The sequence below is a fragment of the Polyergus mexicanus genome, unplaced genomic scaffold (assembly GCF_030449975.1).
Source record: "Polyergus mexicanus isolate NDT 795.1 unplaced genomic scaffold, iyPolMexi1.0 SCAF_12, whole genome shotgun sequence".
Classification (NCBI taxonomy): Eukaryota; Metazoa; Arthropoda; class Insecta; order Hymenoptera; family Formicidae; genus Polyergus; species Polyergus mexicanus.
In genome coordinates, this window is record NW_027223332.1 from 1,480,194 (window position 1) to 1,506,711 (window position 26,518).

The following is a 26,518-nucleotide window of genomic DNA, read 5'->3' on the forward strand; positions in this document are numbered from 1 at the left end:
GGAGGTGGAGGGAGATAGGGCAATGCGTGTAAAGAACTATACGTCCGCATACATTAGTCCTGCGACCTCCGGGGTCATCCTTGCAATTTCGCGACGGTGGGAACTCGAACCAGGACGAGAATTTTTTCTCTCATTCTCTTTCAGTCCTCTCTTTTCGCGCTTTCTCTCTTTCATGCCGGATGCTCTTTTCGGCACAGCTCTCACGCAGAAGACACGCTCCGCTTGTGAGAGAAGAGCATTCGCTAATGCTTCACTTCACACGATGAGTTATTAGCGGTTTCGAGCCCGGAGAAAAATGTTATAATTGCTACGTCTACAGATTTGAGAAATTACTTTGTAGTGACGCGAGAGTGAAATTGTAAAACGAAATTGTAATTTTTCCATTTTATACTTTATATCTTTGTTCTATCTTCGTAAGCGAACGGTGCAAACGGGAATAAATAGCGAGAAAGATTTAATAAAAAAATTTGACGCCACGAACCACGCAAATTTGCCGGGTTTAATATAAAGAGGAAACTATAATGCACAAGCTGATACCTTATTTATTTCGCGCGATAAGCGCTCGTCGCGCGAGCACGGACGCTTTGTCTCCTTCGAGACTTTCGCCATCGTGTGCGATTGGCGATCGATGACGGTAAGTTGGTTAGCGTATTCCTGAGTTATAACAGCCATAAATCGCTTCTCTCCATTACGACCGGGCGAGATGCGCAGCTACGCGCTACATTTTCTCACCTAAGTTTTCATCCTTTTCGAGGAGCCACAACGCGACGATATTTTTCAGCAACGGAATATAAACTCTCTCCGTTCTTTCTATTTCTGCCCTTCTCGCGCGGAAAACTTGCAAGGACGTTGCCAATGGGCCGTTCCCTTCTCCCTTTTACCAACTTCAAGCGCAGCGATCGCCGAGAAATCTCTTCCCTTCAAAAGGAAAGAGGTACGTCGGGGGAAAAAAAGAAAAGAAAACCCTCCTAATCGAGGGATTCTCGATCAACGTCTCGTGCCGGAAGGGAATCATATTTTCCGCGAGAAAACGACCGCTTCATCTTTTTTCAGCTATCTTCCTTGGCCCGCCGCTACGGCCGCTTCTTCCCTTTCTCTTCCGCGATATCCCTTCCACTTCCCGTCCCTCAGTTCGAGCGGGAAATCTCCTCGAACGTACAGACGTGTTTTTCCGGCGGTTTTCTTACGGCACATCCTCGCCGGCAGTGGCAGCGATTGTCGTCGGGATTTTACTCGGGATTGATAATGCACAAGACGCAGCCGGTATCCGCCCGTCGATTATCGTCGAGGACAAATCCGTATGGCGGAGAATTCGAGACATTGGTGTGAGTGGATGGTGAGGGGACCGGTCGCGATGGAGAAAAACGCTTGCGGTGGCAGCGAACGGACGGAGACAATCATTTATACGGTCTGGAGGACGAAAGGTTCCTTAGAAGGACGAGCGAGAAATGATATCAAATGGATCCTCGTCGGGGATAATCGATAGATTCCTGACCCGAGAATAGGCCGGTACTTTCCCGGGGATGTCTGGACATGATGGACTAGTTGGGCTTAATTGCATTGCGGATATCGAAAAATATATAATTTATATATATGTTCTCGTTCTATTAATTCAGAAAGGATTCTGAGATGAATACTCATTATCATCAATATTGGAAGTAATGCTTTTTATATTTTATATACATAAAAAAAAATATATATAAAAGATCGTAATAAATAGTTTCGTGTAAATATTTTTACGATTTTATTAAAAAATCAAATTGCAATTCGAATCAAGAGAATATTAATCAAATTGAAAATTTTGTCAAGTATCTTCTCTCTTATTATAAACATTCCAATATACTGATAAACGATATAAGAAGCAGTAAGATTTGTCGAAATGTTTTATAGATACGGCGAGTGCGGGGATTCGACCTTTATTTTTCAGCTAGTATCCACCCTCGGTTTACTTTCACATAGATGTGAGCTCGATATTGAAATAAATCGAGATTTTACACGACCGCGTAGAACTTTTCTCTTCGATGTACTCCGATAATCCCTGGCTCGTGATCAATGCCCGGACACGGTAAAAAATTGCGTTTCGCAATTACGTGGATGTAGCTTCGATCTTTAGTTCGCTCGTGCTCGATGTAAAAAGCGTCCTGGGAGAAACGCGAGTGGGATGAGCACATGTGTCGTGCGGGCCCGACTGGAAGAAATACACGGCGGCTTCCTGAAGAAAGAGTTGCGCGCGCGCATCGGGAGACGGGGGTGGAAACGGACGCCGAGGATGCAGAAGTAGAAAGAGTACCGACCGACCTAGCGAATTCTGCGGAGCACGGTGACGAGGGAGCTAGGAAGACGGGGGTTAGAAAGGAATCACGAGTGGTCGGGATTAAAAGTTCGCCGAACATCGGCTTGCCCGATCGCCGTGGTCGAGAGCTAATTAATTGCAGAAACGGAAGGAGGGGGAGGGAGGGGGGGGGGAGAAATAGGGAAGCGTGCGGCTCGCAGGGGGATAGGAAAACGGTGAAGGAAACGGGTACCCGCAGCGAATGCTGAAGTTAGTCAATAGGACTAAGAGCCGCGGTAGTCGGTTTACTTTTTGCGCGGACCTTCGCGACGTTGCCTCTCGTATTCCTCTTGCTTGTCCTATTTCTCTCTCTCTCTCTCTCTCATTTCTTCTACATCGTCTTCTCCAAGGAGAACCCACCGTCCCAGACTCTGTGGCTCCGACAATGGAGGACTCGCATTGTCTTCGTGGTTTATCGCTTCCTTCGATTGCCAACTACACGCCGGCGAGTCCACCCGACTCTCATCCTCCTTTCGCGTGTGCTCTCGATACTTCTTCCCTTACGCTTCGTCTTCGACTTTGGCCGACTCACTCCGCGTTGCATGCCATCGTTACGTTTCCCGTATAGAACTGTACGGTGAGTGTGCGTTCTCGTAATCGCTTCTACGAATTTGGATAGCAACTACACGCAATCGGAGTCTTTCCGATAGTTTATCCGAACGATAAGTACTCGGAACTCTCGCATAATATCCTACTGTGCATTTCTTCCCGGGGAAATTGTCCGTCACGGAGAAAGGTTTGTGAGAAGATTCTCGCAACTATCATTTTAATATTTGAGATTCAGATTGATTTGCGGTATCTTTTATTGGCAGATAGTCTTTCTAAATTATGCGCGCGATATTAGTTATAATAAAGAGAAGAAACAAAGATTCGTAAGTTCTAGCGTGTATACAAATGATTTAGAGTCCGTTGATGTTTTGCGTGTTTGTTAGTTATGGCTATTCATTCTCCTATACGCTAGTCTGGATGGCAGCCACACACAGCTGGAGACCGGCTTTTTCGATGCAGCGAGTCCCCGTACATATGTATTCATCATTTCTAGTAAAAACAGGGATTGATTATACCTCAAATAAAACCAAAAAAGGGCTATGAGGTTCTAATATCTGTGTTGCGTTATAATCAAATTATTTTTTGTTATACTAAAATATTACTCTTGAAATTATTTACATTGCATTTGTGAAACTCGGCTGAGAAAAAAACCGAAATAACTGTGGATATATTTTTAAAAATTCTGCAGCCAATTTTTGTTAATTTAAAATGGTTATATATAAATAAACGTAGCATTCTAAAAATTTCGTATTAATATATACATGGCCGCTTTGATACGAAATGAAGTTTCTTAAAATAATCCCAACGCAACCTATAATTATCTGACCACAGACAGATCTTTCTACCGGAGTTCATCCTACTATTTACATTCGTGATTAGCTTACGAAAGTTGTTCGGCAACCGGATACACAAGACATAACACACTCCTGAACGTCGTTAACAAGAGACTTGGATCCGAAATTATTTCTTTCTCTTTTTTTTTTCCCCCTTTCTTTCTTTCGCTCATCGGCCAGCGGCCTAATGAAGCATGTAGGAGGCGGTCTTTCATTTTTCATGAATCCGTCGCGCGGAAGGACCTTTTTTGCGACGCCCGAAGAAGCGCAGCATCATCGTGCGTCCGCGCGATGTAATTTGTATTTTCGGCGTCGTAAACACGTCCGTCTCGCGTATCGCGAGCGTCCCGGCGCGTATTTCAGGCCCCGTATATAAATCCGTTATTCAACACGCCATTAAGTGCTCGACCCGCTGGAAAGGAGATGGAAGAAGAAGGTCGGTGGGGGAGAGGGAGGGCCGCAAGAGAGCGAGGACCGCAGTCGTAAATCGCAATTACGAAGCGGTGCGCTTGAGAATTTGTCGCGCGGGATCTAAGCGTTTCTGAGAGAGCGTGCGAGCAGCGCACGCGATCGCGGCGCGTTGCACGTCCTGGACCACCGTCGCGCGTCGAGAGTACAGTGCGCGCCGTCTTTGGTCTCTGATTAAAATGGTGAACGTGCTTCACAGTTATATTTATATATCTTGAAATTGGAACATTTTGGAGTGTTCTTGACACGTAAATCTTGTAAAATCCGCTTTCCGTGTCTCATTCAACATTAATCCAATCACGTTTTAAATTTCGACATTAATAGTTTTCTCTTAGGAAAAGAAAATGAAAAATTATACACGATATATATGTACATATTATACATATATAGAATATAATTTTCTATTTCTTGATTTATTTTATATATACAATATATAATATAAATCAATAATGTAAATGTGATGATATAAATTTAGAATTAATTAGATTAATATTTGTAGAGTGCATTGCAGTGAGAATGGCATCGAAGAATTTTACAAATTTAAATTCATTATAGACCGTAAATCGTTTACGCCGATGACTGTGCGGCTGCGTGTGGTGAGATAATTTGAAAGGAGACGAGGATGTCTCTACTCGTTCTTCTCTCCGCTATCGTCGCTGCCTGCCAGACGGACCCGGAGCCAGCGCGAAATCAATTACGCATAGCACGAGATACGAAGCCGACGGGCAATGACAAACATCCCTTTAGCGCACGTGCCATCATGCACTACGGCTGCGATCGGTTAAGCTGGATTATGCTCTCCCGTCAGCGCGTAAGACGCGAAGAGAGGACGGGCGGCGCGAATGGCAGGCAGACAGTTCTCCCTAGCAATCTTTCATTTCGCTGTCTGGAGACACTTTCCTTGTAGGTACAAGACTTCGGATCAAAGAAGACTTCAAATATCCGCATTTGAAGTCGTAATAGATCGTGAACGTCCTTGTAAGAGTAACTTCGTTTTTCGCTTTTATTCCCGTGTTGTTATTACTTCGCTTTCTCACCCGTAATACGAATCAAACGTAATTTGCGGATCTTGTCTTGACTTTAATGTCATTTTATATTTATTGATTTCTGGAGGGACGTCATTTTTGAAAAATAGAAAAAAAAGCACAAAAAATATTGTGTCAGAAATCTAATTTGCGAATCAATCACTTTTAACTTGACGTACGGTTGATTAACACTCGCCTCTTTCGTGCGTCCAGTTTATCGAGAATCCATCTAAACTATTTGCCAACGATCCTTCGGAGCCTCTCGATAAACATTTCAATTAGAAGCGTATTAGGCCCCGGCACGCGAGAGCCACCCACGTGGAAGGATCCGCTCCCCCTCCTCCCGGGGGCAATTCGCGGACCAGTGCCTGTGTATTTTCGTGCCGTCTTTCGTACAAAGAAAAGAAGAGCACGATGAAAGATCGGGAAGACGCTGAGAGACCACCCGCGAGTCAGCTTCCAGAATCGATAAGCTGGAGGAGACTGGAAGACCCTCGGCTTCGTCGAATCCACCAAGTTTGCCGGTCCATCCGTCTTTCTTTGTGATCTTTCTCTCTCATCTCCCTTGCTATCCTTCTCGCCGGCTCCGCGCTTCTCTTCTCGCGATCATTATCCTTTGCCCCCGATGGCTTTAGAAATCACAAGGAGCACGTGCCGACGTAAATCGTAATCCTTACGTGAGAAGAATCATCGTCCGCATGTTGAAGACACGCTTGATACGGACGTGTCGCGACCTCGTGGCATAAATTAGCGCTTGTTAAAAAATTATTTCGCGGCACGCGGCGCGCGCAATTACCGCTGTTACCGGTGTTGAGAAAATATTAGAATTTATTATCATGGAAAATGCGACGCATCCTTGTAAATTGTATTAAAGTAAGGGCTTGTACTAAACGTATATTGCTATCCGTACCAAGTATTTCCTGTTATCCTGTTACGAATTTATACTTTACGATTGTAACGTTAAATGCATTTAACTTCTGTACGAGCAATTTCAAGCATAAATATTATTAATTTGACGTTAGTATATAAATGCCTATTTTACTTGGCAACACTTGGGATACTCGACATTGCTCGAAGGCGAAGCATAGCTTGGTTGATTCTATTTTAGCATAACTGGTTTATACTTAGACTCTCATAGGTTACTACATATCTCGAAGAGCTCCCTCGTAGTTACTAGTTTGAGCTAACTTCGTGGTCTTAGGTACTTCCAATGTATTCTGGATGACGTAGAACTCGTTGAGGTCGTTGATACTAGGGAGAGATATCAGGGCGACACGCTTGAGCGGTCGTATTGTGACAACCACCCAGTGAAGGCGCTGAGAGAGATGGAAGGGACGAATGTAAGGATAAGGATTGTAAAGATCGACTGATTTTCACAGGAACTTTTAAAAGTCAGCGATTTTCTCATGACAAAGATGCATTATTTTTTTTCCATTACTTATAAATGAAAAGGTTATATATTTGTTTCTTTTAGATTTTAACGCGTGAAATAAGAATTGTCGAATAAAGTAGCTTTCATGCAAATTACTTTAGATATAATAAAAAATTTAATGGATTATTTTTTATTATTTAATTGTTTTATTTGCATTTTTTACTTTTTTAAATAAAGCTATGAAATAAAGCAGTTTTTTACACATTAGGTATTTTTACGAAATTTTCTTTTGTTCCTTAAAATAAGGAAATTATTTTTACTATACTCTTCTATATCAACACACACACACATACACAATGTATTATATATAATATGTAGCCTATTTTTATATAAGAGATATTGCGAAATATTGAGAAATATAAAATTTCACATCCGATAATAAAGAGACTTGAATGCAAATAGAGCTCGCGGATATTTGAGCAATCGCAAGAAAGAGCTCTCTCGCGGATATCTCTTCTTAGAATTCATTTCGCGCCGCTCGACCAGTTCGATGCGGTTCTTTTCTTAGATTTCGCCAATTCAAATAATTCATATATCGCGATTATATCCCGGTGCTCTGCCGTGCACAGCAAAAGTCGTAAAATGATACGTTTGCCTGGGGACGAATATATATATTTCGAATTCTTGCGCACGTTTATGATCCCGGGAGAAAGTCGTGAGCCGAAAAGAAAGACGGTACAAAAGTGAGGATGGTGGTTCGCTTACAAGGAAAGGGAAGGCAAACCTGGGGACACATTCGTGTGCGCGTAACCGACAACGTCCAAGTCGCGCGGTTAAAGCCGCTGACTCCTATCGATCGCGCACCATTTGATATTCCGCGTTGAAACTCGGTTAAATATTTGACATACCGAGAATGAGGGTGGTTCGTAATATGTACTGAGCAAACGATGGTTCGGCCTGGTAATCTGCAGCGTCAATGTAATATCCACCGAGATTCGGCTTGACATAGAGTTACCGCGGCATCAAAGTTTTCAAAAGCCACGCCAACAATACGCCGAGCACGCTTATCAATAATTCGATAATTTATATACGATATATATGTTTCATTGTTACAAGTCGCGTGTAGACGTGTGTAAAGGCTTTCTGTTTACAAATTGACAAGAATTCCAACTCTGAATTAAAATACAATTTGGCGATTAAACCTTTGACAATAAGTATAACGATCGCGTCGAAACGCGAATTCAATCACGCCGTTTTGTGATTAAAAAGAGTCAAGAATCAAGTATTGCACACGCGTTAAAAGTTTAACTTGTTTTTATACAGATTATATTTCTTGGTAACACTTCCAGATGCGGTCGGGATCTTCGCTTGAGATATATTTAGAAGCGTGAAATATGTACGGTTCACGAGAGCAATGCAATATACCGCGGGAATATACCACTAACTGTGTATTTCAGTCTGCGAAGACGACGCTTTACAGTGACACCAGCGTATGAATTAACAAACACCCTCCGCAACGTCGCGAGCTCACAAGAAGTTAAGTGCGATGGTAGCGATATGCCGGTGTAATCCCCTTCACACGCACCATAATTCCCGTTTACGTCCTTTTCCGGGCGTATACGTCTTAGTTATGTCAGTCTTTTGCATCCGGTAATGTCATGAAAAAAATAACGGTATCTTGCAGAGTCGAACATAATTATAATGCAAATAACAGATATATTCGCGTGAAGAATATATTTATTCTTATAAAAAATAAGCATAAATATAAGAAAGAGATCTAATATATATATATATATATATATTATTACAAATTACACATATGTGAGAGACTAGCATTTATGTATTTTTATACTGGATTTTATCTCAAGTTTTTTTTTTTAAAGTGAGGATTGCTTTTTTATATAAACCAAGTTCGCGTTGTTTAAATAAATTATACATGATTTATTATTCTACGCGAAATTGTATTATCCATGGTAAAATAAAATTCTGGTATATTCGTTTCGCATTGAATAGTGGGAAAATGTGAGATTAAAATTCGAGAGTGACAAGCATCCGCAATGAATACTACTGTGTCCCGATCGCCTCTTCAGGTGTGCACGAGGATATACAAATATTTGCTGAATCTTCCCGCTATTTATTTATCTGACCTGTGTTGAGGGATTGTGCGCGGATGGCATCGCACGCTATATGTCTTTCTCAGAGAAACTGAGAGAGAGAGAGGGAGAGATACAGTCATTATATTGACGAAATATTATTTCTAACAATTGCTCGGACAATTTTAGAAAGAATGAAGATTTATTCCTTCATTAGTACGCATTAAATTCTGTAAAGTAGGATAAAAAAAGTCTTTGTATTCCTTATGAGAATCGGCATCAAAGATGATGCAGTCAGAATTAATGCAGACATTTGATTGAGCTCTTTCCTTCATCGTTTAAATATTATTCCATCTCCGCCACTTATTTTAAGAAAGCTTTTATTATGCAATAGATTCTTGTTCTGTCCAATTATCGTTCTAGCAAAGTGACATTAATTTCTTTCAGCATGTATAAAATATAACAGCCGCGTGACACGGAATTTAAGCGGAGTGAGATAAAATTAATTATATTAGTGTTTCTTCTTTATCAATCATCTATTGTGTTAAATGAATGAATTTGTGAAAGTAATATAGTAGCAGTAAAATATTTAAAGAAGAAATTCAACTATATAATTTTTCTTCCTCTAAAAAGAATTATATTAATCAAAATATATTTCTTAAAAATATAATTCTTTAATTTAATTATAATTTTTATTTTTTATTTGCATGGTAACAACATGCAGTTATATCCTAAAAATAATAATTAAGATAGTATATGCACATCGATCTAAAAATGTTCGTATCACCAGACGTCTTGAAGAAGAAAAATATTATTATAGTTTTTTTTTTTTTTTTTTTTTAATAAATACACGTTGAGGAGCCGTAATTTCTCCAGGCAATATTTAACTCTGTATTTTCCGCACTGTAGGTATTAACCTTACCGCCTAAAACATCTATTGGATAGCTCGGTTTGGCGCCCAAGGCGAATCCGGATTACCCTCGTGTCGCGCTTTCGGAACGAACTCGTGCGAGCGTAGTAATGGTCGGCGCGCGAGGGTGGCACGACAGGCAGTAAAACGCCTGTACTACGACCACGCTATGATCTCTGTTGTAAAATTTCCCGTTTTCCCTCGTCGTTCGTTACATCATGCAGCTGCAAACCACCGCGACACGGCTTACGGCAGCCGCTAGACAAGTATTTGATCACGAACAGCGGCGGGCCCTCTAATGAAGACCCACCGCCCCATTGTCGCCGCGGTATCTCCATTATTTTTGCGCCGTTATTAAAAATCCACCGTAGACTACGGGAGCGGGACAAAGAATTCGACAGGCATTGTCCCCTCGTTGTCCGCGCTTTTTCTTCATCATGCTAAATGTCAATGAAACTCGCCATCTCTCCTTCTACCCCGCTCTATCTTCGTCATCGCTCCTCTATCTATTGCGAGGAAGCAAAAGGGAGCAAGAGAATCGTTTTGATCGGCGATTCTTCGCATTCGTTATTCTTGTCGTCGGCTTCGTTCTGCGGAAGCGTGGGGAACGGCCCGGGTTTATGTTTTGTCGGGAGAAATCAATCGTATGGTGGTAGGAGATGAAAGGGGGGAGAGAGTTGTCGCAACCCTCGCAGTCTCTCCATCCACGTCGTGACACCGATTTTTCCAACTATTCGCGAACCTCCTGTGCTCGGGGAACGATAAAATGGAATTGTTGAAGCAGGAAATATTTGCCAGGATGCCGACGCGACCTTTCTATATCGGTTGGATTGCATTTCCGTCGCGGTCGTCCCCAAGGTCCAAAATCATTAGATGGTAAACAATCATCGAAATTTATCTTTAAAGCCAAACTGGTGCTTATCTTAATGACAATATTTATGGAAATAATTTATATTTGTTCCAGATTTTTAGAAAATTAAAATAATTACACTGTTACATTGTTTTCGTTAAAGCTTAAAGCTTCATGTATGATTAAATTATAATCTGGATAATGAATAGATGCGCATATTATCTATTTAATATAGCGTGCGATAATTAGTTTTCTCGCGTCGTTAACATGAGATTAGTCTACATTAGTGTACATTTAATACAATTTATAGTCGATATTTAACACGATTTATAGTTAAATTGTATTAATTTTATCAATGAGCCGAAATTTTATCCACGGCAAAATTACACATACGCACACATACCCACACAGATAGAGAGACAGAGAGAGAGAGAGAGAAAGTCCGATAAATTTAGCATGAAATTTCAAACTGCCTCTAAAACGATTACGTGGTTCACCCTCTAGGAGCCTGTCCAAATTTTGAAGCACGACCGGTCGCTCGGACCGTACGTCATATTTGATAAAGATCTGAAGCCGATCGATTCTGATGGATGCGAGAGCGTGCATTGCCGTGCAATCGCCGGCCTGTGAGTAACTTTTGTTCGGAAAAAAGGATGTCGCGGTCATGGAGGATTATTAAATCGGGCAACGTGTGTGTGTGTGTGTTAGCGTAACAGAGAGAGAGAGAGAGAGAGAGAGAGAGAGAGAGAGAGAGAGAGAGAGGAAAGGAGATAGCGATAGATTCGTGCAGGACGAGCAGCCAGGATGGACGAGATGAGGGATAGAAGGCGGCGCGAAACGAAAACGAGCGACAGGCAAGAAACGAAGGATAGGACGAAGCAGATAAAGAGAGACATGGGCAGACAAGAGGTAGGAGGCGAGATAGAAGCGACCGGCAGGATTGCTCTATGGGGTGGTTTCAGGGCATGGATACCCAGTCTCTACGGCCGCGGTAATGGTTATAGCACCATCGCGTGCAATCCCATTAGCACCGATGCAATTTACCCGATCTATCACACCCTATTAAGCGGTGCGCTTTCCACCCCCGCGGGCGGACGCTCGATCGCTTAACGCTCGTTTTAATCGAGTTTGCGCAACCGTGCCTGCGTCCAGGCTCCTCTTGCCAGATCGGGGCGGACAATGTTTTTCGAGTCGCGCGAAACCCACTGCCCATGTCGATTTCTGCGCGAATGCGAGCGACCGAAGATAAAACTAGTCAGCGAAACTGAAGGCTTTCCGATAATTGAACGACGGCCGAGAGATAGAGTTATTACTCGGACGCGGATACACCCGGTATCTCGTTGTTACGCTGCATTTTCAGTTCTGCGTTCCAATTGTAACGAAGCAACAAAGATGATCATCTGCGGAGGATCTTTGTCTCACGACGACCGGAGGATCGTAGATGCCTCGGTTAACCGCTGCGGAATTTGATCTGCTAATGTACAATGCAACCGTGCTATTGGTGTAAGCGTTATCGCGAGAGCACTCGAGGGACGTACTCGCAATTATGGGATGGAAGCGCATCGATATATGGAATCATGCGGCTAGGAAGCTCTTGAGTGGGCTTTGAGGAGTCTATTGTTATCAAATTGATCGATTTCTGGAATATATAAATATATATAATGCTAGAGATACTATTAATGCGTAAATATCAAAAGCAACTTGCGTTATACCAAAATGTAAATCTAAATAATATCTAAAAACAATTAGACAAGCACCGCAATATATCTCTGATAATACAACGGTTCGAGGATAAATTTCGAAAAGTTGGGAAGAATGTTATTCGAAAAACAGTCTCCTTTGCTATTTCGTATCACCAGCTGCTGAAATGGAAAAGGTATGCGTAGGCTCTCTCGGATGTCAGGGGTGCGGGAGATGTAACAGAGGAAGGGGAATGTAGCTCGAGACTTCTCTTCGTAAGGGTCGTAACGTCAGCTGGGTTCTGAGTGAATCGCGACGATTCTGGCACAGGTTGGTGCCGTCGATTTCGACGAAACTATGAGCCAGCTGTCGCTACCCTCAAAGCACGGCTTTCCGTTTTATTCTCAAGTTCTCGCGACATTCACCATCCGCTTTTTAGTTCGCCTCCTTGCCCTCGTTGAGGCGCCGGCTTGAAAGGGACGTGATCGGTATCTATCATAAACGCGCCGTACTTCGAAACCAGATGAAAACAGTTACGCGGAAGCATTCTCGATATATCCCGATTAAAAAGTTGGCAGAAAAAGTTTGACGTATCTAATCGTGTCTAATCCCCTTGTAAATATTTTATACAATTACTGCTGTATAAAAAATAATATTATATCGTTATATTATAAAAAATATAACGCACACATATTATGTAGATATATATTTTCAGTTACAAACAACATTCCCAAGTTGTACTTGTATATTACGCACAAGTCTCGTTTTACATGGCAGGAACGGCTTTCGGAACTTTCATCTTACAAATACTACCCACTCGGGAGATCATCCCTTTACGTGATCTTTTCCGGAAAGACGGCGAGGCGACGCACGTAACCGGAATACGAATGTTCGTCCAATGCCGAGATTCGACAAATCTGAGCACGGGAGCGGGCGTTTGCGCGTCCACTTAAATCGAGACACCGGGAATCTTCGGATCAGGTATTTTCGGTTTCGTCGAAGGGACGGCGGGACGGAACGGGGCGTGGGAGACGGGAAACCGGATGGGAGGCGGAGGGGGGGGGGGGGAAGGGGGGCTTGCTGATCCACGGGATCCCGAGAGCATCGACGACACGCCTGTAATCATCTCGTTACAGCGGCATTGTGCGGATAGAAGCTGCACGGATATGTCGCACTCCCGTAAAACCTCGTCCCCTTCCGCTTTTCCTCCCCCTCCGGCTAAAGCATCGTGTCGATGATTACATGGAGCGCGCGGATTGAGCCCGCGGTGTATGGCGTTCTAATCAGTTGCTGCATTGTGAAATGCAAAATTACAGGAGACGAGGATAGCGCGTCGACGATGGCGGACAATGTCGACACTCGACACTCGATAGAGAACTCAAGCTTAATTAGTGTTCGAATAATGAGTTCTTCTCGTCTCACGGTATATATAATTTTCGATCTGCGAATGCATAGAATATGTCTAATTACGCTGTTCAAACGGCTTATATGTATATCGGCGTACACAGATGCGATATAAAATGAGATTGACTTTTTCCAAAACGAGCTTATGAATGACGATTTATTCTTTTTTTCTTCCTTGTTGTATCTTAGTCTAATTTAAAGTTTGATAATATTTTCGGGAGCAGTTAACCATTCTTAAATCATTTGCGTCGCTTCGCGTTATAAATGATCTCATTAATATTGATATTCACGTATCTCGTACAGTAATTAGTGCGTTAATCCAGTTCTTATGCGCGGTATTTATGCAATTGGGTACCGTTTAAGCGCTTAATCTCCGTATTCGAATCTCGGGGGACGATGGAGCGCGATTGAAATAAAAGAGTAGGTGTTCTCCCTACAACCGAGCGCGATCGGTAGCGCGGAGAGTCTATCTCCCAACAATCAAGCCCAACTCTATTCTTCCCGACGAGGGTAAAACGATCGGCGAATGAATGAAGGAAGCGCGCAACGTTACTTGGAGCTTTGGCGGTCTATCGGTGCGACCGGTGCGTAAGCTATGCTATTAAGGGCGGCAAGTGGGTGCATCTGTCTGGGCAAACCTGGGCTTAGTTCCAAAATCCTACTGCAAATAGAGATTCTGGTTACTCAGAATGGTAGCTCCAACCCCTTACTCTCTCTCTCTCTCTCTTTCTTCTGTCCACTTGTCTCGCAGGATATTCACTGCCGAACCGGCATCGGGAACCATTCAATGTGTAAAGCTGATATACCCGGGCCTTTAGGTAGCAATATTACTTCGAGTGCTACATTTCGAGACGTTCCGTTCAAATCGCCACATCGTGGAAGGGAAACCGGATCTGCGAGTCGCGGATTATTCCATGAACGTCGCCTTCATTTATATATTAGTCGACGATGGTCGATGGTAGTAAACTGATAGCGCTAAGAAGCAGTAGATTGCATAGACCGATTCCGGGACGCGAAAATGGCCGAGGCGCTCGCTCGTCGCAATGGCGGTTCTTCTCTCGAGATAATGTCCGCTGAGTAATGCGCGCCGGCGGTAACGGCGAGCAAAGTGCTGATAAAATATATATTGTACATCTGTAAGGCAACTGACTGAGCGTCCTTTTAACAGAATCCTTGTTCCATTACGCGATCGCGATCCTGCGAAACGAATCGTCCGCCATTAATGAAAAAGCTCTCGCGAGAATATCGCGCGATGGCTTCTTAAAATGCGTTGAAATTTCAGTGAGCAGAGGCGGATGCAACATATACTTCTTATCGCTCTCTCTCTCTCTCTCTCTTTCTCTCCGTTACCGCAGAGATTATGCGCTTATCAGAAACACTGGTGTAAAATTGTGATGATAATTTTATCCTCGACAGAAGTGCATTCCGCGATAGTATACTTTCGTTATTCTTTTAGTTAATCATTTTATTGGATTTCGACGTATCTTTTACAACACCAAAGTAGATATTACATCGAACAAAATTAACATTGTCTCTTATCATTAATATTGCTGTACTGCTTATCACGAACGTTTCAGCAAAGTAAACTCTTGCATGTATTTTATTTATCTTGATTTGAATATAATTATTTTATTTTATGACATTTATGATACGTATACGAAATTGCACAATATCTGATACGAATTTATTTATGATAAATTATTTTAACTCGCTTCGCGCTGTGTGTGCATGTGTAAGCTTGAGGATCACGACGAAATCAAAATCTTAAGTAAAATTGATGCGACATTATGGGATAAAGAAACATTAAGCTCACGTGTTTCGATCTCTAAAGCGATTTTCTCCCTACTATGCAGGAAGGGTCGAATGCAAAGATGTTATTCTTCTTTCTTAACTCATACATATTTTTTCGCTGAAACGTTCCCTCCACGCTTTTATCACGAATTACAAATCATCTTGCACGATAATGCCAGGGGACTCCCCTGCTCTTAGAAAACTCCAAGACTTGCGGAATCTCAAGTGAAATATACCATACAACCGCCCTACTCTCTAACGTATTTCTCGTTATATTTTTTTGTTACGTTTAAGTAAATAGATTTCTTGTCATATTTAAACAAAAATTGCACAATTTCAAAGTATTTCATAAAAATGGCGAGAGAGAGAGAGAGAGAGATACATATATACAAATAACTATTATTCTTTCTCTACGAAAAAAGTATACAATTTGACAGAAATTCTATTGCCAGAATATTCTCATCGAGAATTTAGCTTAACTTCTATCGCTCTACAGCGATCACGTACAATACACGCGTATAAATCAGTTGGAGAACTCTATCTCGAACTTGGAAATCGCGTCATTAGGGTTCATCGGTGGTAGGTGAGATCGACGTTAAACCCATCGACGATAAGTACAGATGCTTCGAGATCTCGTAGATTCCCGCTTCCTTCACCTTTTCTACTCCGCCTTCCCGCTCCATGTTTGCGTCTCTCTCTCTCTCTCTCTCTCTCTCTCTCTCTCTCTCTCTCTCTCTCTCTTTCTCTTTCTCTCTCCGCTCTGTTCTCCGTTTCTCTTTTCCGCGAGTTTAATTAGGCCCCGCTTCGAGATATCGCAGAATCAGCAGCTCGTTAGCATGTTTTAATTGGCGGCTGTCAGAGAGATCCCTCCTTACGATAAGCGTCTTCTCTAACCAGTCTACTGTTCGGTGTGACAAGACTCTACATATACTCGGATACTATTTACTCGCGAAGACATTGCGGTCGAAAGGAGGGGACGAGACGACGAAGTCGGTTTAGTAAGAGGTGAGCTTAGAAAGGATCGTACATGATTTTTCGTCGCTTAATTCCGCCGATGTGACACCGGAGCAGACCGATCGAGATTCGCTTTATACATTTGTATGTTCACGGTGATGATCAATCTGGATAGAGACGTGACCGGTAGTAAGATTAACAAGGTATCTCGGTCCGATTGTCAGTATTGATCCCGTTGGCCCTTCAGCGCCAACATGTAGTTTTTAACGAGCTTATTCGTAATGATTTTCAACTATATATATATATATATATATATTTCCACGAGTAATTTATTTAATTGATTGTGAAATTATTTTCTTTTTATTTCCTTTCGCGATCAATACTAAAGAAACATCCGTTTCTCAAAATTTTTCTCGTAAGCATATCGCGACATATTACTTAAAATTACTTTTTTTTTTTTTTATTCTGGTGTACAATTCATGTAGAGAAAAATTTAGGAGAAAAAATTAAAGAAATATATTCCTAAGGCGCACACTTCCCGACTTATGCGATATTAAAAAACTTTATTACCATATGTTCTTTGTCATTTGATTACGCAACATTTCTTATTTCTCGACAAATGATACATTTCCCTTGTAACATTAAACGCTCTTACATTTTCTCGAATCTACGCATTTGTGACACGTTCTTCGTATTCGGGGCACGCCACGCCTTGTCGGATAACGTTATACCTCTCACGTTTGCCACGAACGAACGAATTATCGAGCGACAGATTTATCGTCCCGCGCGTTCCATTCTCCGTTTCGCCGCCTCCATTCACGCATCGCAAACACACACGAATCGCGTAATCGTCGTAATTTTTTTCCGTATCACTTGGGTCGTGCGCGCCGATGATTTGATCGTCGCGTGATTGATTCCCATCAATATGCATTTGTGCCTCTTTCGTTGCCCGAAAGTAACGCTTTTAGTCCGCGTTCGCCCCTCCGACGCACAATCTACCCCTTTCCTTAACCACAGTACCACTCTATGAACGGGCACCAAGTTTCGCGGATATTTCACACGACGCGGGATCGTGTTCGCGATTTCCGTGTCGTGCATTCCAGGGTCGGCGCGTATCAGGCCTTAAGCCCCGGTACGTGACGAGGAGTATTTGCGAGCGCGTTACCAGCTCCCCGCGCGTGATCAGATTACGCGTAGCCGCGTAAAGGCTTTGCCAGTCCGAGAACGCGACGATTGGAGTACGTGAAAGCGTTTACGCGAACGGTAATCGACTAATTAGCGATGCGTTCCGCCGGAACCTTATCCGGCGCGACGATTTTTTTTTTTTTTTTTTTTTTTTTTTTTTTTTTAATATACTTGTCACCCTGTAACATATCGTCGTTTGTAGCGGTGAAAGCACTGCGTAGCGTAAGCATAGCTAATTGGCAAGTCAGTGATAAACTTTAGTCAAATTGTTCACGAATTTTCGAACCGCCATAAATTCAGAGAGTTTAATTGGATGCCCTATGCAGGAGATTTTACTGGGGATCGGTAATAATCCAGTCCTATACATTTGGTTTGAATGATTGCTTCTGTTTCGAAAACCGTGTTAAATTTTTATCGTTTTTCGTTTATTAATATTGTATATGTTTTGAAAAAAAAATGCAATCGCATAATTTACGAGATTCCCCTCTGCAGAGATTTTATTATATATACAATTCTAGCTGAATGTTTAGTCGGTTATAAAGGAATCGGTGGCTGTGGCTCGTCGTCGCGGTACTTTATTAGCGTGGAATCATAAAGTAAAATTCATCTAGATGAAACATGCTGACCTGCTTTCGTTATTTGGACCACAGATGCTGCGATACATCCTCTCATGCATATTCCATTGCGATATGGAAATGTCGCGTTAACTCGTCCTAATCTTTTACATTGCGCTTCGCCGTTACAATAGAACACTTGTTACACAGACACCGCTTATGCATATGTCAGGCCATATTATTGCATTATCGATTTTGTAAAATTCGTACCGTCGTCGCTGTTTCCCGAGAGTTCATGAAAAATTTAAGATTTTAATGGATAACGACTAAATGATTCTTTGTTAAGAGAGAAAGAGAGAGAGAGAGAGAGAGAGAGAGAGAGATTAATATTTATTAATTATAATCGTATTTCTATACCGACTCTAATTATATTATGTCAGAGACACGCAAGGGAGTCTCTTTTACGAGAATCAAAATTGAAATTCGCGTTGGAACGGTATGCACTTTTCGTTTCCCGATTACAGTATCATCCGTATTATGTCCCAAGCAGATACGTACGTCCCGAAAGAAGGAGAGATATAGAGAGGAAGAAGGGAACGGAACCCTACTACGTATGCAAATCCGACTCCGCCCTGAATAAAATATTAACCGACCAATCGAATGTGGTGGTGGGAGGAAGGGAGAGAGGAAGTAGACGGACGCGAGTCTCCCTTCATGTATGCGTGAGTGTCGTTTTTTTTTTCTCTCTCTCCGGGAATACAGTTTCTTTTTTCGTTACTTTCTGCGTAGGCATTGCCTCCATATGTATACATACGCAAATGTATGCGCGCGCACGCATCGCTTGCGCGGGTAGTAAAGATCCTCTCACGATGGGGGCCTCCTCTCTCTAACTCTTCCTCTACACCGTGTGCTCTACATCTCATCTCTCGCTTGCCACGTGTTCCCCGAGGTCCCTTTAAATCGAAGACCTCGTTATCTCAAACCGAACGAATTCTCGTTAGTGAAACTTTAATTATAACCACTTGACGGTGTCCGGATAGCCGTCTCTTCGTTCGTCCGAAAGAGAGGAGCGCGACGAGTGGACGGTGAAGGAGAGGCAAAGCCAGAGAAAAACGGCGATGAAAACGGATTGACGCTGTTAGAAGCTGTCTCGAGTGCCTTACTAATAATTAAGCTTGTTAAAAAGACGCGCGCTTGCACGCAACGAATCGATTCTTGTACAAACGTGATACATACTTTGCCAAGTGATACGAGAGAGGACAATGATGAAGCGAAGTCTTGAGAAAAATTAACGAAGTTTCTTTTGTTTATTTATACTTTGTGCTTATTTATATATTATGTAACGGATAATTATCGCGTTACGAAAGAAAAAAGTGAAAGAATGTAAACGAGCTTTCTATTTAAACGTTATATTCAAAGAGCTCACGTTTAGCATTCAATGATATATAGTTACAGCAGGTTTTTTACGATTCATATTATTTGAAATATAAGAAAAAGATTTTTCGTCTATTGATGTAAAAATTTTAATTCATTCTTATATTGTTTAAGTGCATTATTAGATTCTTATCTATGCAAAGTTAACGATTCGTGAAGCACATTTTCATGATGCGTTCTTTCCTTCAAATCGTACGAGATCATCGTATTGTGAGAGTTATAAATTTTATTCGAATTTGGCTAATTTACACATACCTCGCAAATACTCTACTTTTTCTAACGAATGCACGAGACGTCGGTCGAGGACCAATTGCGCCCATGTCGTGTGAAATTTAATTGCGTCCAAGCTCGCACGTTCGTCGAATTTCCACGGCGGCGATGACCGGTGGCAGCGGTCGCGAATGATAAAAGAGGAAGAGAGAGAGAGAGGGGAAAAGTCGAGCAGCATGTTGGTCGTTGGTCGCAGATCGCAAAGTACCGCGCTTCTCACCTTTATTCGAGTCCCGTACAATCGGGGCACCTGTTTAGCCGGGCGCGAAATTACGTAGTTTCGCACTCGCGGGTGTACGAATCGCGCGAGAGAGACGGCGGTCTCACTTATTCCCCGTTTCGGGAAACAAAATTTCATTCCTCTTCCACGATTCTAATAAGCGGTTGCCGCTGTCACCCTCCGCTCGCTTTTGCACTGCGTGATTGTGGATTGCGATATTCGTATGATGGTCGTTGTTGCCGGAAAATAAATAAAAAAATCCACTCTCACGTATGCAACGCGAGGATACCTTGTTAGGGAAGCGTTTTGTCACGCGTATCGTTATTTGGATTAATTATTAGCGCGTGCGTCCGTCGATTTTTCGATTACGCCGTTCATGCGACAAAGCGCGTCGAAATCCGCGCATCGAGATTAATTAATGCTAATTCCTACTGTAGTCGGTCGATCATATTTTTCGATGCAGACGAATGATCGTAGCGAGAGCAATGATGATGTACTTTTTTCCGAACTTCAATTAGGTAAATGACAGTGTGAAGAAAGCGAGAAATAATTAACATCGCGAAGAAACTCTTTTAATCATGCCATAAAATGCAGATGATTATGTTTTGCTGTGAATTAATTAATTTTTATTGAAATAAATTATCTCGTTGTACATACGGCGTGGGTGTGTATCGCGTGATTGTATGTTAAGTCTTCGAGTGGGAAGCGAGTTAAATCGTACGCTTAGAGCACACGAGACGTATATATAATTTTTTATTACAATGGTAATGAAATAATCTCTTTGTAATTAGCGGCTTGAAAAATTGCTCACCTACTTGGTCGTTATGCCTTCGTCTCGTAATGCCTCTTTCCAAATAAAAATACATAATCTTACCGTGAGAGACGTAATTACGGCTTGGGAAATATTAAATACTTGCTAGAGACACACTCGCAATTAACACGTATATCTGCGAGGCTCTAATTATATTCGAATTTCGTTTCTGTAACGCGCATGGCTATTTGGCATAATTATTTACCGAGGAAAATGCTTCTTCCGCAAAGATATATTTTTTACATTCATTTTATTTGTACCTTAATTTCACTAATATTGTGCTCGTTATTTAAGATATTTTGTTTCTTTATATTTTTTCACAAGACCCATACTTGCTTTTTCACAAGAAATTCAATTATTTGAAACGCTTACGAAGCTTGATTACTTATCGGTATTTCGTATAATAATGCGTACGATACTGAGGCAACGAGCTATATCTCGGCGCCTCCTTTTTAAGAGTAAAGTACTTTCCTAATCCGTTTTCATCCACTTCATCCAAAAAACGATTGGGAGGAGGCGGTACTCGCGAGGGAAAGGAGCATGCATTCGAACCCGGAGAATCGTTTCCGATTCTCCTGGGACCGATGACGAGGGCAAATTTTCGAGGAGATTCCCGAAGAGGAACGAACCTAATTCCCCCGGGCGCTTCTTCCACGGTAAATTGGGTAGTAAAGCGGAAGTAACAGAAGGGGTAAACGAATATAGCCACGGCAGCTCTATCGCTGATAAGGTAGTACGCATAAAATTCGCGAGAGGCCCTTTTTTAACGGAAAAGATACACCGGCATCGGTAGATTGTCGTCATTTTAAAAACAGAAAGAGAGAGAGAGAGAGAGGAAATGAGCGAGACGGTCGTAGAAATTACTGTGTCCTGGACGACAGAAATGATATCCGCCCCGTGAATAAATGTCCCCTCTAGGCGCGCGATACTTTTTGTATGGTCAAAATCGTTAACGCCGGAGTCACGCGACGCACGCGACCGCTCGTTCTAAATCACGATCGATCGATCGATCGGAACGATCGAAGCGCGACGGCTCTTTGAAGATTTACATGCCGCACCACGACGACGACGATTTCGCCTCCTTCCTTTCCTCTTCTACCGCGACGACGAACGCCTCGTCGCGCGATCGTAAACACCGGTTTACCGCCGCGTAAGCTCGTGACTGCGTCCCACGTGAAACGCGGTCTGACAGATCGCTTCTCGTTTTTTATTTATACGATCTGTCGCTGGGCGCTCTTCCGAGTGAATTAATGGCTTAAATGGCGAAATGTCCGTTGCGGGAAATCAAGAATTATTCGCGTGTACGTAACTGTCGTCGCGCGAGATATTTTTTACATTATTCGCGCAAAGAATGCCGTTAAGAAAATAATCGTGTGAGGCAAGTTTTTCGCCGACGCGTCTACTGGACCTTCTCGATATTCTTCTTTGAATACTCTTTTTTTTTCTCATTCTTGACAGAATGCGCGACGGCGTGCATGCATCTCTTTTCATGCTAATCACGTCTGAAACGCGCGCTGATCGATTGTTTCGCGCGTCTGTCTGTCTGTCGGTAGGAATGAACTTTGGTTCGTTAAGCAAGCTATCGTTTTGCAACTCCTCCGAGTATATAAAGTTCTCAGTACTGACCCAACTTGTATATATCTCGGCGGTTAACTGCACGGCTTCAATTATTCCGCGCACGAGCAACGTGCTGCTCGTTATTATTTGCTTGCCTCGTTCTTCTGATTGAATGCCCGTGCGTGGTATTCAAACCGTTAGATAACGCTGAAAGTTCTATAAGCGATACGTCTTTTTGCGCGTATATTTAAAACCTTTTCTTGTCTTCCGCTTGCGAAACAATATCGAGAGTATATCATCGTTACACACTGTCATAAGTTTCTCACAGTATTGTTTATCACTTTAAAAGTGCAATTTATGCGACTACGCGATACTTTCAACGGCGCCAACTCTTTGACCAGATCTTAATTCATTGCGATAAGGATGATAATGATATTAAGGATGTTTTGACTATACAAGAGTAGCAAAAAGCTGTCGAAATTAAAAAAAAAAAAAAATACATTTCTTGTGTTTATGTTGTTTAGAAAATCAATATAAATCTAGATTATAAAAAGAATTAAATGATATTTTAACATCTTCGTAAAAGAAAATAGTTGTAATTAATATTTTTTTCTAATTCATGACAAAAACTTTTGGTCGTGAATACCCCCTGAAATTAATTGGAAGAAACGAGAAAAAAACCGAGTAATTTACAGAAAGATTTCGAGTTACTATAAGTATTTTGCTATAATTTTTAGTATATAACTTTTAAACGAATAAGAGGATTTAAATCAAGTTTTTCCACAAATGTTTATTAGAATTTTGTTAATACTTGTGAAAATCTTTATTTTGCTGGCAATATCTTTTCCTTTCATAAGAAATGATTTTTCATAAGAATCAATACAAACTTTAAACTTAAATAATTTCCAAATTAGAGAATTTTGCTCAGATTTTGTACAGATACGCAGAATAAATAATAAAATAGTTTACAAAGCTTTCATGTGCATTTGTGTTGACATATGACATACATTCTTAAAATGATAGTCGGAAGATTAATGTAACAATTAATGTGATTTAATTTAATATCCGACGCGGTATCATTTGCATCGCAATGATATCGCGAGAACCGAAAGAACTCTCCCGATCTAATATTTATCATAATTACGTTCGAGAACGAAGAACGAAATACAGCACAGATATCGGCAAAAGAAGAAGATCAATCGGTTGATCGATAAAAAGCTGACTTATTCTTGGCGGAAGGACAAGGGAAATATCTGCTTGTTCTAGTCGCTGATTATTGCGGAAAGAGAACGGACAGTATAACAAGAGGAAAAAAAAAGACACATTTAAATCTCCGTTAGTATAATTCGCGCGCAGCCACAATCCGTTGCAGTTTAGCCGGAAATGCAATTTAAACAAATTGGTGAAGCTGCCACGTCAATGTCAATCTACCTATCCGCTCTACCGTCGATCACAATTTCGTACGCGTACGTAACTCTTTCGCTCTCTTCTCCTTTATATCCTTCTCTTGCTCACACGCCAATGCTCCGGCGCATCGACGCGACGCGACGCGGGGCGACGCCGGGCGTCGAACCAGGCGCCTTGCTCGATTAATCGAAATCGAAACGGACAGCGTTATACGAGGACTACTACGCGTTAACGAACATTTATCGCCCGTAGTGCAATAATTCGATTTTCGGTTACCGTCGGTTTTCCCACCACGCCGCCGTCGGTGGATAGTCGTTCATCCGACACGACAAAACTGTACAGTTTATGGATTTTCACTTGGCATGTAGCCACCGCCGTGAGTCACGTTGATCGAATTAAAAACTCGGTGATGTTGCGATCCTGTTCTTTTTTTCCTCCCCCACGGTGTGGCTATCATAGCAGTTGTTGCGATTTGGAAAAAAAGCCAACCGTTTCCGGAGCTAGCGAGAAAAATCAACGGAGGGGGTGAAAATAAAAAAAATATACGCAACTCGATACACGCCAATCATTTTGGTTTATCGAATTGCAATCGCTATATAGCTATTGCGAGCGTGCCGTTGCTGAAAGGAAAACACTCCTGCATTCGCGATTGTTTCCCGCGGATTATGAATATTGGAAATGATCTCCGAAGTTATAGTCTCGTCATGTTTACGACGTTCGTTATTATTCGTAGTCGTGAACGCGTTGCCGGCGATGCGCGACGTATTGATTTTTGACAAAAATATACGCGGTAAAATTTAAACGACAGATGTCGTTTCCGAGATTATACGTCCGGGATGGCAGCTCATTTTTATGGACGTTTCGACGAATGTGACAGGTGCATCGCGTGCCTGTATTGGCAACGCGCTCTATATACGGCATCGTGTCAAAATCCAGACAGAAGGGCGACACGCGGCTGAGTACTTCTCTCGTAATCTACGATTATACTACGATTATAATGTATAAATTCGAGAGCAAAAATGGGAAACACATGACGTAGTACCGCTGTACATCGCGCATCGTCCGGTATACCAATGGCGAAGCCACAAATTATTGTTAGCTCTATTAAAACGCGAAATAATTAATTCGACGCGACTGTTTGGCGGCGCGTAATAATTATTATTTATTCTGTTTTCAGGACCGATCTGTCTGTCTCTCTCTTTCTCTCTCTCTCTCTCTCTCTCTCTCTCTCTCTCGGTGGCGGTAGAACGGGAAGGAAGAAAAAAGGGTGGAAGAACCGGCACGATGATTTCTGGCCAGGACTGTACCACTACCACTGGGTGACAACGTAGTTTCCCATGTTTTATGGTCAGTTCCGTGCGCCATGGTATCTGATTGCGTCATAAATCGAACGAGAAACGACGCGAGGGTTGCAGCGCGCGCGATACACACGACCTACGATTTCGTTTGCCGAAATTTAGCGGTCGCGTCTCGTCGTTCTTTTTTTTCACACCACACTCGCATTCTAAAAGAAATAAAATCTGCAGTGTGTAAATAATCGCTGTGAAATAACAATATTACAGGAATTAATTTTACTAGAAACGGAAATATATCCAAATTTAGATTAATACTGCAATTTTTTTTTAATTGGACAGAAAATATTTATATAGTATTGTATAGTATAACAATAGCATATGCGGTATTAGAAATACATATGTATATATATATTCTCTAATTAACGTCGCCAACTATACATAATTTATTTATATTAGTAATTAATTAGTTATTTCTGTGAAACGTGAAATCCAAAGTATTTTCGCGCTTGTGCAAGAACTTTCAAGTTCTTGGATTTTTAAAGCAATAAAACATATTGTTTAGATGAAAATCATTGCGTCATATGTCTAACGGAATAAATGTAGAATACGTTAATGAAAAATAGTTGCTGCAGATGCGCGGTACATGTAAGCTTAAGTGGTACATTTCTCCTATGGTATCAGGTTCTTGCCCGCTGGCATCTCTATATTTTTCTTGGATTTATTCGCCATGCTTCTAACCACTATAATAATTTTAAACGGCGCGTTTTAATTTTACACGTTTTGTTTAGTTATTTATTTATTTTTATTTACCTCAGTTGTCAAAGATCACTGCTGATAACGAATCATAAATTAAGGATCCAGAAATGTAGCTTGATAAATATGTATTTTTCAATATATGTATTCTAAAAATAAATAATTAAAAATTTGAAAGTATTTTCCTTGATTTTTCTTGATTTAATTTTTAATTAAACTTTGTAACTTTTTAAACTTTGTAATTACAGATTGCATGAATTATTCCAAGCACACAGAAAACCTACTTGCCGATTCTCCCTCAAAAAATACGCCACGATACTTATGTTCAGTCCACGGTTGTACACGTTCAACGGGTAACAGTTGTTCCATTAAAACGATTTGGTACTCGAGTACCTCGGTGAATCAGCGGGGTTCGCCCGACTCTTTCGCTCTCATCTGAGAACACTCGAGAGGCTCTGCTTCGTGTAATTAATTTGCCGTGAAATGCTACATTAATTCGTAATGGGCCATGTGTCGTATGTGCCAGGTACCCTTCTCGCTTACAAGTGTACCGGATACACCGCGCCCATTAATTGTTTTTCGCCGTACACAAATGCCTCGCACGATCCGGCGTATCGTTGGACGCACCCTTCACCCGAGATCTCACGTCCCTTACCACTCCTTTTACGTTTCGAACCCTTGCCCGTGTCCGAAGCTGTCGCGACTAATAAATAGCGAATGATACAATTGGACTTTGACTGATCTGCATACGTTTCGAAAAAGCTCGAAGTG

The 26,518-nt window shown here is 41.7% G+C and overlaps 1 long non-coding RNA gene across 1 annotated transcript in view; it reads left to right on the plus strand.

Moving 5' to 3' along the window:
- The window catches only part of LOC138938060 (uncharacterized), a 216,580-nt gene extending 191,273 nt beyond the window's left edge, over positions 1-25,307 (plus strand). Inside the window, exon 3 of the long non-coding RNA XR_011447643.1 lies at positions 24,877-25,307. This is a non-coding gene — a long non-coding RNA (uncharacterized lncRNA). The remainder of the gene's footprint in view (positions 1-24,876) is intronic.
- Positions 25,308-26,518: the final 1,211 nt, after the last annotated feature.